Genomic DNA, 16,130 nt, shown 5'->3' on the forward strand with positions numbered 1-16,130 from the left:
ATACTCAAGACTTCTAAATTAGTGAACTACATGAAATTATGATTCTATTGAGACCGATTTTACGGTACTTAGAAAGAAACTTTTTTTAAGCATTTTGTCGAACATCTTGTAAGCAGCTTAACATGGCCTCTTCTTCACACGATTTGGGTACTCAGATTTCCCACAAATTTGTTTCAACAAGAGCAGCACACACACATGAATCTCTCAACCAATTTCCCTCACTTCTTAAAACTAACAGCAATTAAATCAAAAATAAAAACATAAAATAAAATAAAACAAATATGTGGGGCTATTGGCAATGAAGAAGAAGAGAGAAAGAGAGCAAAGATAAGAGAAGTAGATGAGACTTAAAAGAAAATACTTGAGTCTCGTGTGAGTGCAATAGAAATCAGAAGTAGTGAATGTTTTGGAGATTGTAAGAGCTTGGGGGAGTTAGGACTGGGGGAATTGATGTATAGGATACCTGGGCGAAGAGCAATATGCAGAGTATACGGACTTCTAATTTTTTTAACACTACTTGATTTCTGCTTCTGCGGTTTTTTTACCGCTTCTGCTAAGACGCGTATGCGGCCAGGGACCCGCTTCTGCGGAATGGGCCACTTCTGCGATGGAAACTACGCTTCTGCGATACCGCATCTGCGAGCAAAGTTTCGCAGATGCGGTTACACCAGATAACTAGTGCCCAGAATTGCAGCTACTGTTTTTGTGCACTTCCAACATCCCGAACTCTTTAATTCAACTCCAAAAAATATGAAACTTGGCTGATTAGTCAAAAATAATATACTAAGCTATTCTAAAAAAAGAAAACTTCAAAAATGACTAAACATTTTTGAAGAACGATGGGTTGCCTCCCACCAAGCGCCGCATTTAACGTCGTGGTATGACGCAAGTCAACTTTACCACTTTTTTCGCCACTTGTATGATATGAACTGGGCACCTAGCTTGGAATCAAGCTTGTGACCACGAGCGACGGATGGTGGTAACTAGATGATAAAGCCAAGCCTTAAATTCTTCATTTTGCACTTCTTGGCTCTCATGTGAGGAATGCCATTTTGCTTTCTTGTTCCCTCAAATTGTAAGATGTATGGTTGTTGCCTTTCCTACTTGCAATCCCTCATTGACTCGTGTAGTTCGATTTCCATATCACCACACAATTCCAATGTTGAAAAATGCTTGGAATGTGACTTCAAACCTCCAACTTGCAATTTTTCTCGGATTTTGACATCCTCTTCTTCCCCCGAACTAGAGTCAATCTCAACCAAATCTTCATTTACACCGGTTGACTCTAATTTCATATTTTTCTTGGCATCGCTAACAATCATGGAGTCAGTTGGCGGATGTTCAATTCTTGATTCCTCGAAGTAAAGCTCACTTTCTTCCTTGGAATTGGACTCTTCTTGGCTTCCTTCCATACTCTCAAGTTGGTGGGCATAGTGAGCCTCAACCAATATTTTCATTTGATCTTCCAAAGTGCGGATGTGTTCATCATTGTGAGCCAAGCCTTGTTTCAAGTCGTCGAGTGCAAAGTTGTGCTCCTCCTCATTTTCAAGAATGGTCTCCAAGATGAGCATCACCTTCTCATTTTGAGCATTTGAGAGTTCTTCTTGGTTTTGATCAAGTTCCAAGGAAAGATTTTTTGCTTCCACATTTAAGAAAAATTCTTGGCTATCATTAACTTCCGAGGATTTTTGGACCTTTAAAGCTTCAAGCATTTCTCCCATTTGTGAGTGCAACCTTTCAAGTGCCAAGTCATTTTGGAGACTATTCTCCAAAAGCTCATCCAAGGCACTTTGTTCTTTGTTTCCTCCTTCAAGTATGCACTCCAACATGAGCTTGAACTCTCCATTTCGGCCATGCTCAACTTCTTCCACTTCCATAGCCCTATAATTTTCATCACAAAAAGTAGAATAATCATAGCGGGGACTTAGGGAAAGGAAGGACAAATAAGCACAATCATCCCAATGACCATTTTGGAAACCACACCTATTACAAATTATCCACTCATGGGTTTGAGATTGTGCGCACAATCTACCCCCAGAAGAATTTAAACAATTATGCCACGAGTGTGTCCTCCACAATAAGGACAAGGGTCATCAAAGTATGAACTACCATCTGACAAATTTTCATTATATGATGCCATTTTTCAAAAATAAGAAAAATAAACAAGAAAAGTAGACCAAGTTAAGACAAATTAATTGCACAAATATTCACAAGTTTGGACCAAAGCACTTACGCTTATTTCTCAAACAACCTAAGTTACGCCAAATTGTTCCCCGGCAACGGCGCCAATTTTAATGACGTCCAAATCTACTACTAAAAAGTAAATGGGCACGGTCGCATGCAATATAATTTACCCAACTATGAGTCGGGGTAGAATCCCACAGAGAACAATATGTAGGCGATTAGGAATGTAAGAGAATATCACTTATCGCGCAATGCCAAACACTTAGAATTGGTTATTGAAAATGTTTTATACCTAAATGTGGAAATGTAAACTAACCTAGAAAGCAGGTAAAATGATCAATGGCTACAAGTGTGGATGTATCGGGAATTACACTCAAGTAATGATCCAATGTATTTCATGAATTTACAAATATGAGAGAGTTTATGCTAATTAGCCACGGATAATAATTCTTAATTATCTTCTTCCGAATACTAAAAAGAATTCCTAATTGAATTATCCCTAAAACAATTAAGAGATTAAGCACACCCGGAATGACTACAAGTAGTTCAATCCTATCCCTAGGTAGAATCTATAAAATGAGGGTTAAAGCCTCAAGTTCTTGTTAATTAATCTTTCCCAACCCCAAATTATCTTTTCCAAAATTAATTCAGAGTTAATGGGCGAGTCCTAGGGTTAGCTAATCCCTTTGGAAACATTAAAGAACAAGAATAATTAAAGTAACAATAACTCACTTCATAAAAGAATAAAAATCATTCAATACATAAGCACAACAAGGTATTTAATCCACACTTTAAATATGAATATTTCCATAAACAAGATTCAAGTGTTGGAAATAAATACTACACACTTAAATATGCAATACAAAGTAAGGAAATGAAGAAATAAACATAAATGTGTAAGAAATCCTTAAGCACAAGCTTGAAATCTTCAAAACCAAGTGTGTGTGCAAAACCCTAGCTTCAAGACTTGTTCTTCTCTAGTCTATTGAACTGAAAATAAGCCAAAGATGTCCCAAATATCTGCTTGGACGAGTATAAACATGGTTTGGGAATGAGAAAATATGAAATTCCTAATTCACCCAGGTCTGATGCCCGTTGACCGCACCTGCGGATGAATTCTCGCAGATGCGGTTCCGCAGATGCGAATACTTTATCGTAGAAGCGAAATCTTGAAATATGTTTGACACCGTAGATGCGGACTCCAAAAGCGCAGATGCGCTACCGCAGAAGCAGAAAATGACTCGCATATGCGATTTCTTCCAAGCTTAGACTCCACCATAGAAGCGGGTCTTCTTACGCAGAAGCGGGGTCGTTTCTGCGACCATCCTTCTACCGATGCGGAATCACAGGCGAGTTTTTGTTTTTCCCTGTTTTGCTCAATTCCACTTCAACTCAATTCAAATCACTTCATAGCATCATTTACCTTATAATCTAACAATACATACCATAAACTACCTCTTATTATAGTTAAAGGACATAAAATCTAAGGAAAAGAGACTAGATTGAGTGGTAAAATCACCACTCATCAGCGATCACGACCGGGTCGGTTTTAGGGTCATGACAAGTTGGTATCAGAGCCTAGGTTACATAGGTCTCACGAGTCATAAGCAGGTTTAGCAGAGTCTCACAGATCGGTACGGAGACGTCTGTGCTTATCCTCAAGAGACAACAGAACCTTTAGGAAAAACTTCATATTCTTGAATTCTTATCGTGCGTCCTTGATTCATCTTGAAATGTAACTCTTTGAATTCCTTGCACGCGTTCGTATGCCCACACGAGCGCTCGGTATCAGCTGTGCATTGACGGCTTGTAATTCCTTGATCGAGGAGTGAGATATGATCTCAGTGTGTTGATGTTGGGTCAGTCTGGAGGACTTGAGGCCGGATTTTGCTTATAGCTTGAGCTATGAGGCGTTGATCGTGTGAGCATATGCTTTTGGATCTATATGTCTGATAGTGTCCCTATTAGTGGGAGTGATGACTAGATAGCTATGTGACGAGTGTGATGTGACTGCAGATGTGTTCATATGAATTGAATGAGACGAGAAGGGCATGCCTGAGTACAGAAAGAATTATTTGGTGCTTGATTTCCATCTTGATTTGATGTATAGCCCCGAGTTATGGGAGTGTGAAGAATCTTTTCATGTTTTTTAGTTGTGGAGTGAAGTAAATTTCATATTGCGATATAAGTTCAGACTCATGAAGATTAAGTGATTGTGTAATTGACGGTGGAAGGATATAAGGAGATGTAAGTTTGAGGCGAGGTAGGTGGGTTATCTCCTGCGGATTATTCTGAAGTTTGTGTGTTCCTTTATGCTATTTATTGGAAGACCTCTTTTACCAGTGAAATATATGTGTTGCAATTTGAATTTGGGTCGCTTAAGAGAGTGGGCTTGACTGTTACGAGGTTGAATGCGAGATTTGCAGAAGATTTGAAGTACTAGATGGTCTATGTTGCACGAGCTTATGAAGGATTGAGTTTAATCTCACTATGGTATTATGGCAGTAATAGAGTATATGCATTATGAGTTATTGTGTGTTTTGATCTATGGCTTTGCGCCAAGTGGGGGAGTCTACTATTGATTAGTTAATTGCATGGTTATGTGCTATGTTGGTTCCAGTTGGAGGCGTGCTGGTGAATCAGTTATGGCTTACGGAGGTTGAGACCGAGGATGGCTCGAGTAAAGAAAATTTCAATAAAGGTTATGTTATGCTTTATGGGTATATAAGAATCACATAATGACTTGAGTTGTTATGAATAAAGGGTGTATGGTGCATAGAACAAGAAGTAGCTTGGTTTTATTAAGGTGAGATTACGTTCTGTAGTATTGGAGTGTTATTGGAGCACAGGTCATCTGGTCCGTTTGATCGGTCTAATTACGATTTTAGTAGAGTGGATGACTCTCGAGAATGGTTCTAATGAGTTCAAGATTTCACATGTAATAATTGGAGATTTTCAAGTTGTATATTTAGCTAGAAACTTAGGTTTGCATTGGAGGGTGTCAAGACTTGTGGCATTTCTATATCAATTATGGGATTCTATATATCAGTATCAGGAAAGAGAAGGTAAAGACTTTAGATTCGCAGGAAGTCCCTTCAGGGTAGGTATTTTGAATGTGGTACTTTTGGGAATATTTAAGAGAGTATTCAACAGCTTATGACCCTTAGGCGGTGTGGTTTTATGCTTGGATCTCGTGTGGTGAGTCTGGGTTGAGGAACTGTGGTGTTATAGCAAGAAGGAGTATCAAGTTTAAGGTAAATCAGAAGGAAACTCGGATAGATGGGATAGCTTGGTAGTAGGCCGGATCGGCATGGTAAGGATATGATTAGTTCTTTGGATGCTTATGAGGTAATGAGTTTATACAAGTGTTTCACGGCAATGCTCTTGGGTTTTAGTGGCATGCGTAGCTTGGTTGAGTTAGAAGGATTCAGTCCTGATAGGTTTGGTTTTGTGCAAAGGGGACTCGGAGAGTTCTTGATGATTTTTAACACGGTTTGGAGGTGTATAACTTCTACTGGCACGAGGAGCATGGGATGTATAGTGATTTTCTCCTAGATAGGATCAAATGGGAGAGTTCTTAGCTAGTTGAGTACGTAGTTGCTTGTGGATCGGAAAGGATATGAAGTTCTCATGTTTATCCGAGGATGGTATGGTATATGTGGTATGTTGTGTAGGATTGAGATTTGCATGTGTAAGGTCATAGTTCGGTTTTGAAAGGAAGGTCATAAACTCTTAGGTGGCATGGACAATTCATTTGACTAGGGAAATAATATTACTAAGTGGTGTAGCTTGATGAGGGTGTACGTTTCAGAAATAGGGCAATGTGATTAAGTTTATGATACTTCATTAGTATTGCGGCACTCTCTTATTGGATCGACTGCTGATTTCGAGTTTGCTTGGTGGCACAGAAGAATTTTTGGAGTACCTCTCGTGGGATGATTGGGTATTAGGGGTGTGTTGTATATTCGGATGGTGGAGTTGGGATCGGATATGGTGATTCATGTGCGGTATGAATTTGGAGACTGGGAGTTCTCATAAACAGGTTAGGTCGTGGTTGTGGACCATGTATATCGGTCTTGTGTGGTAACTATTGGAGGGTTGGAGGCCCGAGTGGATCCTGTTACTTAGTATGCTAGATTTTGGTGTGATATTGGGTATAGACTGGTTGTCTCAGTGTTGTGTTATTCTGGGTTGTTGCGCTAGGACGACAATGTTGGCTATGCTGGGAATGCCATGGATTGGGTGGCGAGGTTCGACGAATTATGTTTTCAGTAGGGTGGTTTCATTTTGAAGACTCAGTAGATAGTTGGGGAGGGTTGTTTTTCTTATTTGTCCTTCGTGATGGATGTCAGTGCAGAGACTTCTACCATTGATTCAGTTCCGGTGGTGAGGGATTTTTCCGGGTGTGTTTCATGTTGTCGGGCATGTCGCCGGGCAAAGTTGTTGATTTCGGTATTGGTTTGGTTCCAGGCACCGTATCTTATGGCACCGACGGAGTTAAAGGAATTGAAGGAGCAGCTTCAGGAACTTCTTGATAAGGGGTTCATTGGTAGGCCAATATGGATGTGTGTTCTACATCGAGTCGGCTTGGTTGACTCCGAGTTGTATTGTTGAGGGATGTGTTGATTCAATTGTTATTGAGCTTATTGTGATCAGGGGAGATCTATGAGTTACCTTTCCGTGTTGTGAGGCATTGGGATTTGTTGGTTATAGGCACATGTGGTGCAGATTTATTGGGGTCTCTCAGTGGAATTCGAGAGGGAGGAGTATTGGGTATTGCTCGGCTGATAGCATATCGGTTATGTCCTTTCGGGTTTGTGTACTGTTATGTCAATTGCTTCGCAGTGGTTATGATGATTGCTTTGGTTCTAGACATCAAATTGCGCGTGGTTTTCGATTTGAGCATAGTAACTTGAGGTATTTCATGTGGACCAGTGTTTGGATAGGGTCGCGTATTGTAGCGAAGTTATGTGGAGGTATGACCCTTCAGGCTAGATTCGTATGTTCTGGTTCTACGATGTGTGACGGGTTCTCAGCATTTTGTTGTGGTGGTACTTGTGAGCTTGTGGTACAGCTCTTTCATTCGAGTCATTTTCATGATTTGAGTATGTTCGGATTGTTGCTTATTGGTGTGCGGATTGCACGAGTTGTGGCTTTAGTTTATATTGATGTGTCATGCCACCAGAATAGTTGTGTTATATTAGGTGAGATCGTTGGGATCTATAATGAATACAACTCGATTTCAGCATGTTGGAAGGATAATATCGAGGTTCGGCACAGAAATTTTCTATGGTCCTTGCCAAAGGAGAAGTGACTTCATGAATGGTTGATCTGAGGAATGGTTATGACTTACTGTGTGTTTCATTTATCATTGACAGTATACGAAAGTGTTGGAAAGAGGCTTCATTTTATAAGAGGTATTATCGGTATTCGGTTGTTTTGGTCAACTGCTGTGATTAGAAGCTATCGCTACGAGTGTTCGAGTTATGTGGTATATCATGTAATGGTAATTGAGTCTGCGGGTATGGTTTGTTACAGCTTGTTCGGTCTTATTTAGAGTATAGATTGAGATTCTGATCTTGTAGATGATTTCAGAAGTAAAAATGTGGTTCTAAGGTTTATGGTGTCACACCCCAAAAATCGAGAAGCACGACCGGCGCTCAACCGAGTAAACTCGACTGAGCAAGACTGTTAGGTTTCTACCCCAAACTAATTCATGAAAAATAGGGAATAGACTCCATTAATTATACTTTGTAAATATTTCATTAACAACTTCCATTTTATTTCCATTAGCAGTTTCAACCATAATGTCCAAAATATTACAATTTTTATAGTTATAATGATGAAAAAAAACATATTTTCCAAATACCAATATTTCTAATTCAATTCCCCATTATCAAACTCCACCCACAACCAATCTACGAAGCCTTTAAATACAACTGAAGAGTAATATGGAAATGTTGGCAACAAGGCTCCGGTTATACCTCGAAATACAAAGTACAAGATAAACAACGGGACAGGACCCCGAAATGAAGTGGGGCTCACCAAGTCAGCTGAAAGGAAGATGTGTCACTAGCTACAACCAACACTACCTGCTATGGAACCACCTACATCCATTTAAAGATATAGCGCCCCCGGCAAAAGGTACGTTAGTGCCGTCGAATAGCACTAGTATGTATAACTAAACACCATCTTATTAGAAAGAACAACCATACAAGAACAAAGAAATCATAAGGATTCAACAAAAGCTTTAAACAATCACCACATTATCAAATAAAAGGAATCACATAGCTTTCACATAATTTCCATAGCTTTAGGTTGGGGAATTTCATACTGTTGCATCATCATTCACAATACCACCACTTTCTTGCGCGGAGTCCGATCATGACCCGATCGGCTAGGTTTCCTCATTTGAGACATGTACCACAGTCATAATTCCATTCTCACTTTTTGGTTTCAATATCAGCACAATACCACCATGTGTGTTGCGTGGCGCCTGATCACGGCCCGATCGGCTAGGCCGTCTTACCAAGACATTTTCCCTTTTTTCATCAATCATCTCATTTCAATCTTTATTTAACATATACCAGTTCGTCGGCACTTGGGGCCACAATTTTCACATCATACTTGGCACTAGGCCACATTCCATAACTCACATTCCACATCACTTTCACTTTCAACATCAAACTTGCAATTTAAGATAATGGGCACATACAAGAGCAATTCAAGTTGTAAGCATAGAGAGAGATTCACATGATTTGGCATAATAGTCACAATTTAAACTTGACTTGAAACAATTTAGCATATAGTCCACATTCTTCACATATCACCAATTTACCAAGAATAGCATAATGAACATATTGAGACACACTTTTCACATATATTCTTGCAACACTAATTCCTATGAAATAAAAAATACTACATCAATCAAATTCCATACTTACAATTTTTACATGGACACCATGGGAGCTCAATTTCTAAGAAGAGGGGTTTTTAGCCATACATACCTCAAAGAGCTTTTTCTTAAGTTTCTACAATCCACCAATACCTCTAGCAATATCAATCTATAAGGAGATAACGGGAATCGATTAATAATTAGGAAGATTACCCATGGTATAACCCTCTTAGGAATTTCATCAAACACCTAACATGTGAAGTAGTCTACAAGGTCTGAAAATGGAAATTTCTCCTTCCCCCAACCAATTTTAACAGGAACTACCCAAATTAGTTCTTTAATATCACATACTACAACTTAGTCCCACATGCATGGCCTATTTCTAATCCCCACAACATAGTTGAACCCTTAACCTCTTACATGAAATCTTGGAAGAAGGACTTACCCGGATGGAGGACAATCAAGTGGTTATCTTCCTTGATTCTTGAAAACTTGAGCAAGATTTGGGTAATTATGAATCTAGGCTCCTTCTTTATCTCTCTATATGCTCTCAACTCTCTCTAAAATCAGTAGAAAAATGACCCCAAATGAAGCCCCTAAGCCTATTATCAAAATGGGGTCGGGTTATAAAAATAGGAAAAATAAGCCTCCGAAATCGGGTCTGCAGTCACATAATGGACCACAAAATAGGAATGTGGGTCGCAAAATACATCGCGGAACTGGTGCCCAAATCTAGGCTATACTAGTCCATTTTGCGACCAGATTTGTGGTCGTAGATCAATTATGCGGACCGCATAATGGTTTTGCGATTGCAGAACTGACACAGTATCGGATTTTTCAGCCTTTGGTAATTTGATCATAACTTTGTGTAGGAAAGTCCAAATGACAAACGGTTTGAAGTGTTGGAAACTAGACTCAAAGACCTTTCATATGATTGGATGTTAATCACACACACACACACACACACACACACACACACATATATATATATATATATATATATATATATATATATATATATATATATATATATATATATATATATATATATATATGTGTGTGTGTGTGTGTGTGTGTGTGTGTGTGTGCTCGTTCAAAGTGTGGACTTGTGCGAACTCATTTGGAATTTTAGCTTATTATGAAATTTTCCAATTTGACTTAGACTTAGGACTTTCCTTGGACCCCAAATTACTTATTATATGACTTATACATTTATTTACCAAATCCAATTCATTTATATCATATTTATAGCACATAAAATATTGTAGTTAGCCTACCTGGCACCACGAAATCCTAAATTACTTAGCAAGATTTTCTGAGGCCTTACATATGGGCTAGGTCGGATTGTGAAATTTTAGTTACATTGTTTTATCGAACCTATATGAGATAGGGTGATGTGGGATAACCCCCACTTATGTGTATGGTAAGGTTGCACGGTGATTTGATGATTTTCGGAACAACTCTAGGCAAGTTCGAGGACGAACGTTAAGTAGGGGAGGATGTAATGACCCGACCGGTCGTTTTGAGATTTTGCACTTTGTTCGCCAGTTCTCAGGCATGACTAGCCCCGTGTGGTATATTATGACTTATGTAAATCGTCAGTTTTGGTTTTTAGGGTAATCAGAATGAATTTGGAAGAACAGTTCTCAGTTTGAAGCTTAAAATTTGAAAGGTTGACCAAGCTTTGGCTTGTTAGTATATGATTTCGGATTGGAATTTTATGATTTGGTTAGCTTCGTTAGGTTATTTGAGACTTAGGAGCATGATCAGAATGTATTTTGGAGGTCCGCGGAAGGTTTAGGCTTGAATTGGCGAAATTGAGATTTTGGCATTTTCCGGTTGATAGGTGAGATTTTTATATAGGGGACGGAATGGAATTTTGGAAGTTGGAGTAGGTCCATTGTGTCATTTGTGATGTGTGTGCAAAATTTCAGGTCATTCGGACGAGGTTTAATAGACTTTTTGATCGAAAGGGGAATTTGGAAGTTTTTGGAATTCCGCTTCAATTCGATGTTTTTGGTGTTTTGATGTTATCTGGAGCATTCTGAAGGTTGGAACAATTTTGAATGATGTTATGGGATATGATGGCATGTTTTGTTGAGGTCCCGAGGGCCTCAGGTGAGTTTCGGGTGGTTAAACGGATCAAATTCTTATTTTAAAAGTTGCAGATTTCTTTAGGTCAGTGTTGCAGAGTTTTGCTCTTCGCGTTCGCGAGAGGGACCTCGCATTCGTGAAGAGATGTTGAGTATGGCAGGCTAGTTACCCTTCGTGTTCGCGATGTTGGTCCCGCGTTCGCGAAGTTTGAGTCTATTTGTGCATCGCGAATGCGTGGCATGGTTCGCGTTCGCATAGAAGGGTGAAGCGGACTTGGGCCCCAATCCCTAAAGCATCGCATTCGCGACCGAAGAAATGTGTTCGCGTAGGCTGAGCTGAGCAAGGCATCACGTTCGTGAGGGTAGCGATCGCATTCGCGTAAGAGGAATTTGAGCTGTGAATTATTTGTTCTTCGCAAACGCGAGGCTTGGACCACGTTCGTGAAAAAGGAATTTTTGGCCTGGGCAGAATGTTTAAATAGCCATGTTCGCGATTTTTGATCCATCTTTCACAATTTTGAGTGATTTTGGAGCTTTTTGAAAAGGAGTGAAGAGGGAATCAAAAGGAAACACTTGGAGGTAAGTTTTTCGAACTCAATACTCGATCCTATGTTGATTCTTACTTGTTTAAACATGAAATTTGTGGAATTTAAAGCCTAAAATTAGGGAATTAGGGCTTGAAATTGGAGAGTGTAAATTGGGGATTTGAGGGGCCATTTGATGCCCGATTTTGATGTTCTTGGTATTTATGGACTCGTGGGAGAATGAGGATTCTATTGATGTGATTTTTATCGGATTCCGAGACGTGGGCCCGGGGCCGGGTTTGGCTAATTTCAGGATTAGTGTTGTAATTTGATTTCTTTCGAGTGGGCTTTGTTCCCTTAGCATATTTTGATGGTTATGTACTGATTTTGGTTAGATTTGGAGCATCCGAACGCTGATACGAGAGGCAAAGGCACCGCGGGCTAGAGTTTGGACCGGATAGAGGTAAGTAATGATTGTAAATGTTTGTCCTAAGGGTATGAAACACTGGATTTCACATCGTTATGCTACTTTGAGGTGACGCACACGCTAGATGACGAGCGTGGGGTCGTGCACCATTGGGGATTGTGACTTAGTCTGTCCCGTATGATTGTTAAACCGCGTATTTGATTGAAAACTGTTTGATATCATTGTGTTTTGGAAATGTATTATCATGTGTTGGGCTGAATGCCATATTTGGGCCTCGTGCCAACTGTTTTGGACCCTTAAAGGATTTTTACTGCTATTCCTCATTGTTTTTGCCTTCATATTTGTACTCAGTTATGCTGTTTTCTACTATTTTCATAACTCAGTCATATTTACTCCGTTTTGATGTTTTAAATGATATTTTGGGGCTGAGCATCATGTTTTACTGTTGCCCTAGTGGCATGAGAGATTTCTGACTGAGTGAGGCCGAGGGCCTGTGTTGTGAGGATATTATGGGATCGGGTTGCGCGCCGCAATAGTATGGTACTGATTTATGATTATGAGGTCGAGGGCCTGATTTGTTACGCTACGAGGTGGCTTGATATGAGGCCGAGACCCTATTTGATTATGCTACGAGATGGCTTGTTATTGTGCTTGGGCCGTAAGGGCCCCTCCCGGAGTCTGTACACCCCTAGTGAGTGCGGGTACCTTGAGTGAGTGATATATTGATTATGTCACGAGATGGCTTGTTATTGCGCTTGGGCCATAATGGGCCCCTCTCGGTGTCTGTACACCCTCAGTGAGTGCGGGTACTCAGTGTGAGATGTGATATAGCTTGAGGGGCTGATGCTGTTCTATTTTATTGCCCGAGGGACGGTTCTTGATTTATGTTGTGCCCGAGGGGCTAATTACGAGTGATTGTGAGGTAGCCTGAGAGGTTGTTTACATTTCTATCATGTTTACTCACTATTTTATCACTCGTTTGAAACTTTTGAAAATTGTTTTAAAAGGTTTTACCGAAACTGAGCATGATATTCGAAGTAAATGATTTTTGTATTGTATTGGAAATATCCTGCATTTGTTATAGCGTTTGACGTGGTTTACGTGTTTTCTTGCTGCTCAACTTTCATTTACCTTTATTACTTACTGAGTTGGAGTACTCACATTACTCCCTGCACCTTGTGTGCAGATTCAGGTATTTCTGAACCCGGTAGCGGGTGTTAATTGTTCAGTGGCAGAGTCATCGGAGTTAGCAAGGTAGTTGCCCGACGTCTGCAGCACTGTTTTCTCCCTCTTGTTTTCATTAGATTGTATTTAGTACATTTTTAGACTTTTTTTTGTATTCAGACCTTAGTAGATGCTCGTGACTTTTGACACCCCGATGTCGGGCTTGTGTATTTATTCTGCACTGTTCATTTAGACTTTCATTATAAAATATTTGATTAATTATAGACATAAAAATGACTTTCATTTACTAATGGTTAATTCGGGAGTTGTGTCGGCTGGCCTAGTTTCATTATAGGCGCCATCACGACCGGGTCGATTTTAGGGTCGTGACAAACGGATAGCATAATACTCTAAAAAAGGCAGGCACGACTAAGGTGCAATAGCAAATCAATAGCTCAAGAGTCATCTTGCTCATGTATCGCTACAAGGCCTAAACAGGACCGCACTAATGCGTGTGAATAATCAAGTAGTCTTATAACCTATCAAAGTATAAGAGAATAACACATGAAATAGATCAGTGCATGAATAAGATCCATTCTACCAGACGACACACCCTTAGAAAAATGCTGCAATGAGTACACAAACCAAATCCAGCGTAAAATATACATTTTCATTAGCCTGCCGATGGGCCTCCAAACTGATTAAGATCATTCCAAAGTAGGTAAATAGCCTTCCAAATGTCCACATTGACTCTATCCATGACATATACAATCGCCTGTCAAAGCCTGAATACACTTCCACAGCTCGTAATCAAGGGATAGCCTACATCTACGAGAATCCAATCTCTAAGCCTCAAGGATATAAAATCTTCATATCTGATCTATAACTTCCCCACTTAGGTAACTGCCACATCACGCTTACACAATCACATCCTAAGAAATACTTTTATAAATCTCCGCACCAAGTAGCAAATCTTGAGCACCATAAATCACCATTCAATTTCCGTAGTAATAGCCAAGCATGCGCAAATAAATACATAATGCGCTTCTGCAACACGCACTTTCCTCAAGCGATCCAAGAAAGTTCTAGTATTCTCTTAAACATCTCAAATCTCTCATGATGTCTAGTACATATGACCTTCCTTTCAAAACTGAATTGCTACCTTGTCCATTCAATCCCATTCTCACACGGCTCTCTACATCTATTATGCTATCATATGAAAATACGAGAATCCCATTATGAACTTTGAATTACGAATATGATACACGCGACATTGACTAGAAACCTTATGCTTAACTCAATTCAGAAGAAATTCACAATACATAACAAACTTCCCATGCGTGTAGAAGACATAAACCGCAAGTCATGGTCAAAACCATCACAAATAGCTTGTTTGGCCAAGCTTCTTTTTGGCCAAAAGTGCTTCTTTTTTTGCCAAAAGCACTTTTGGTCAACAATTGAGGTGTTTGGCCAAGCTTTTGGAAGGAAAAAAAAAGTGCTTTTGAGGAGAAGCATAAGCAGTTTTGGAGAAGCAGAAAAAAGTAGCTTCTCTCCAAAAGCACTTTTTTGAGAAGCACTTTTGAGAAAAATACACTTATAAGCAGTTTTTAAAGCTTGGCCAAACACTAATTGTTGTTCAGAAGTACTTTTCAAACTAATTAGCCAAACACAAACTGCTTCGCATCAAAAGTATTTTTGAGAAAAGCACTTTTGAGAAAAAAAACACTTCTCAAAATAAGCTAATTTTTGCAGCTTGGCCAAACGGGCTAAAACTCCTCAAAACCCCTTTGCACATAACCAAACCACTAGACTGATTCCCTCTAAACCAACCCAGTCAAGAAGACTATCAACCTAAAAGTCTTGTCACAAAGCACATACAAAATCCTATCATACCAAAGGATCCAATAATCTCTATCACCATACTGACCCAAGAGAGCCTACCTCTCTGGCCTATCATTTGTTGGTTGATCCAGCTGGCGGCTCCTGCCTCTCTATGAGGGGCCCTTTTTTAGACTAGTTTGCTGCTAGGAGTCCCTAGAGTAGAATTAATAATCAATAGAAGTTTACAATCTTCTGTCCTTCATTCTCGCAGATGCAAATCATAGATGACATATTGCCATTTATGCCAGATGATGCTATTCAAACCCAACTTCTTCAAATTACTCATGACCCACCTCTAATCAAAACTATCCCAAGTGATCCCAACATGAAACTTCGTCGTTCTAAGGCTGCACCCAATAGTACCTCAAGCCTAAATGTCTGCACTGAAGAGACCTTCAATAAATCCGAAGCTGTTTCTTCCATCTCTAAACCACTGCATCGCAGAATTGATAATAATATAGGTATACTCCAAGTCTCTTTCACAATCCAATGAAAATCTCAAATCTTTTGTCACATACAAATCTAGGAATCTTTATATACCACATAGTGAATCTTGAACCCATTAGAACCTTCACGAGAGTCACCCACTCTATCCTAGCCCCGAATACATAGCCAAACATGCCAAACAACGAGTGCTCCATTAGCACTTGAGTTCTCAAAAAAGAAATAACCGAGCGAATCATTTCCCTTGCACAGTACATCCATAGAAAAATATCATACCCAAGGCAGATTTTATCATTCTAGATTGTGAGGTTGATTATGAAGTACTGATTATTCTTGGGAGAACTTTCCTTGCTATGGGAAAGGCTCTTTGTAATGTTGAAGCCGGATAACTTACCTTCCGGGTTGATGATGAAAAAGTGGTATTCCGTGTGTGTACGTCCATGCGGCAACCAAATAGCAAATGATCTCGCACGTGTCTCCTTCATAATATGGTTGCGAGCATTATCCTCAAACCATTG

The sequence above is a fragment of the Nicotiana sylvestris genome, chromosome 12 (genome assembly GCF_000393655.2).
Source record: "Nicotiana sylvestris chromosome 12, ASM39365v2, whole genome shotgun sequence".
NCBI classification, from domain to species: domain Eukaryota; kingdom Viridiplantae; phylum Streptophyta; class Magnoliopsida; order Solanales; family Solanaceae; genus Nicotiana; species Nicotiana sylvestris.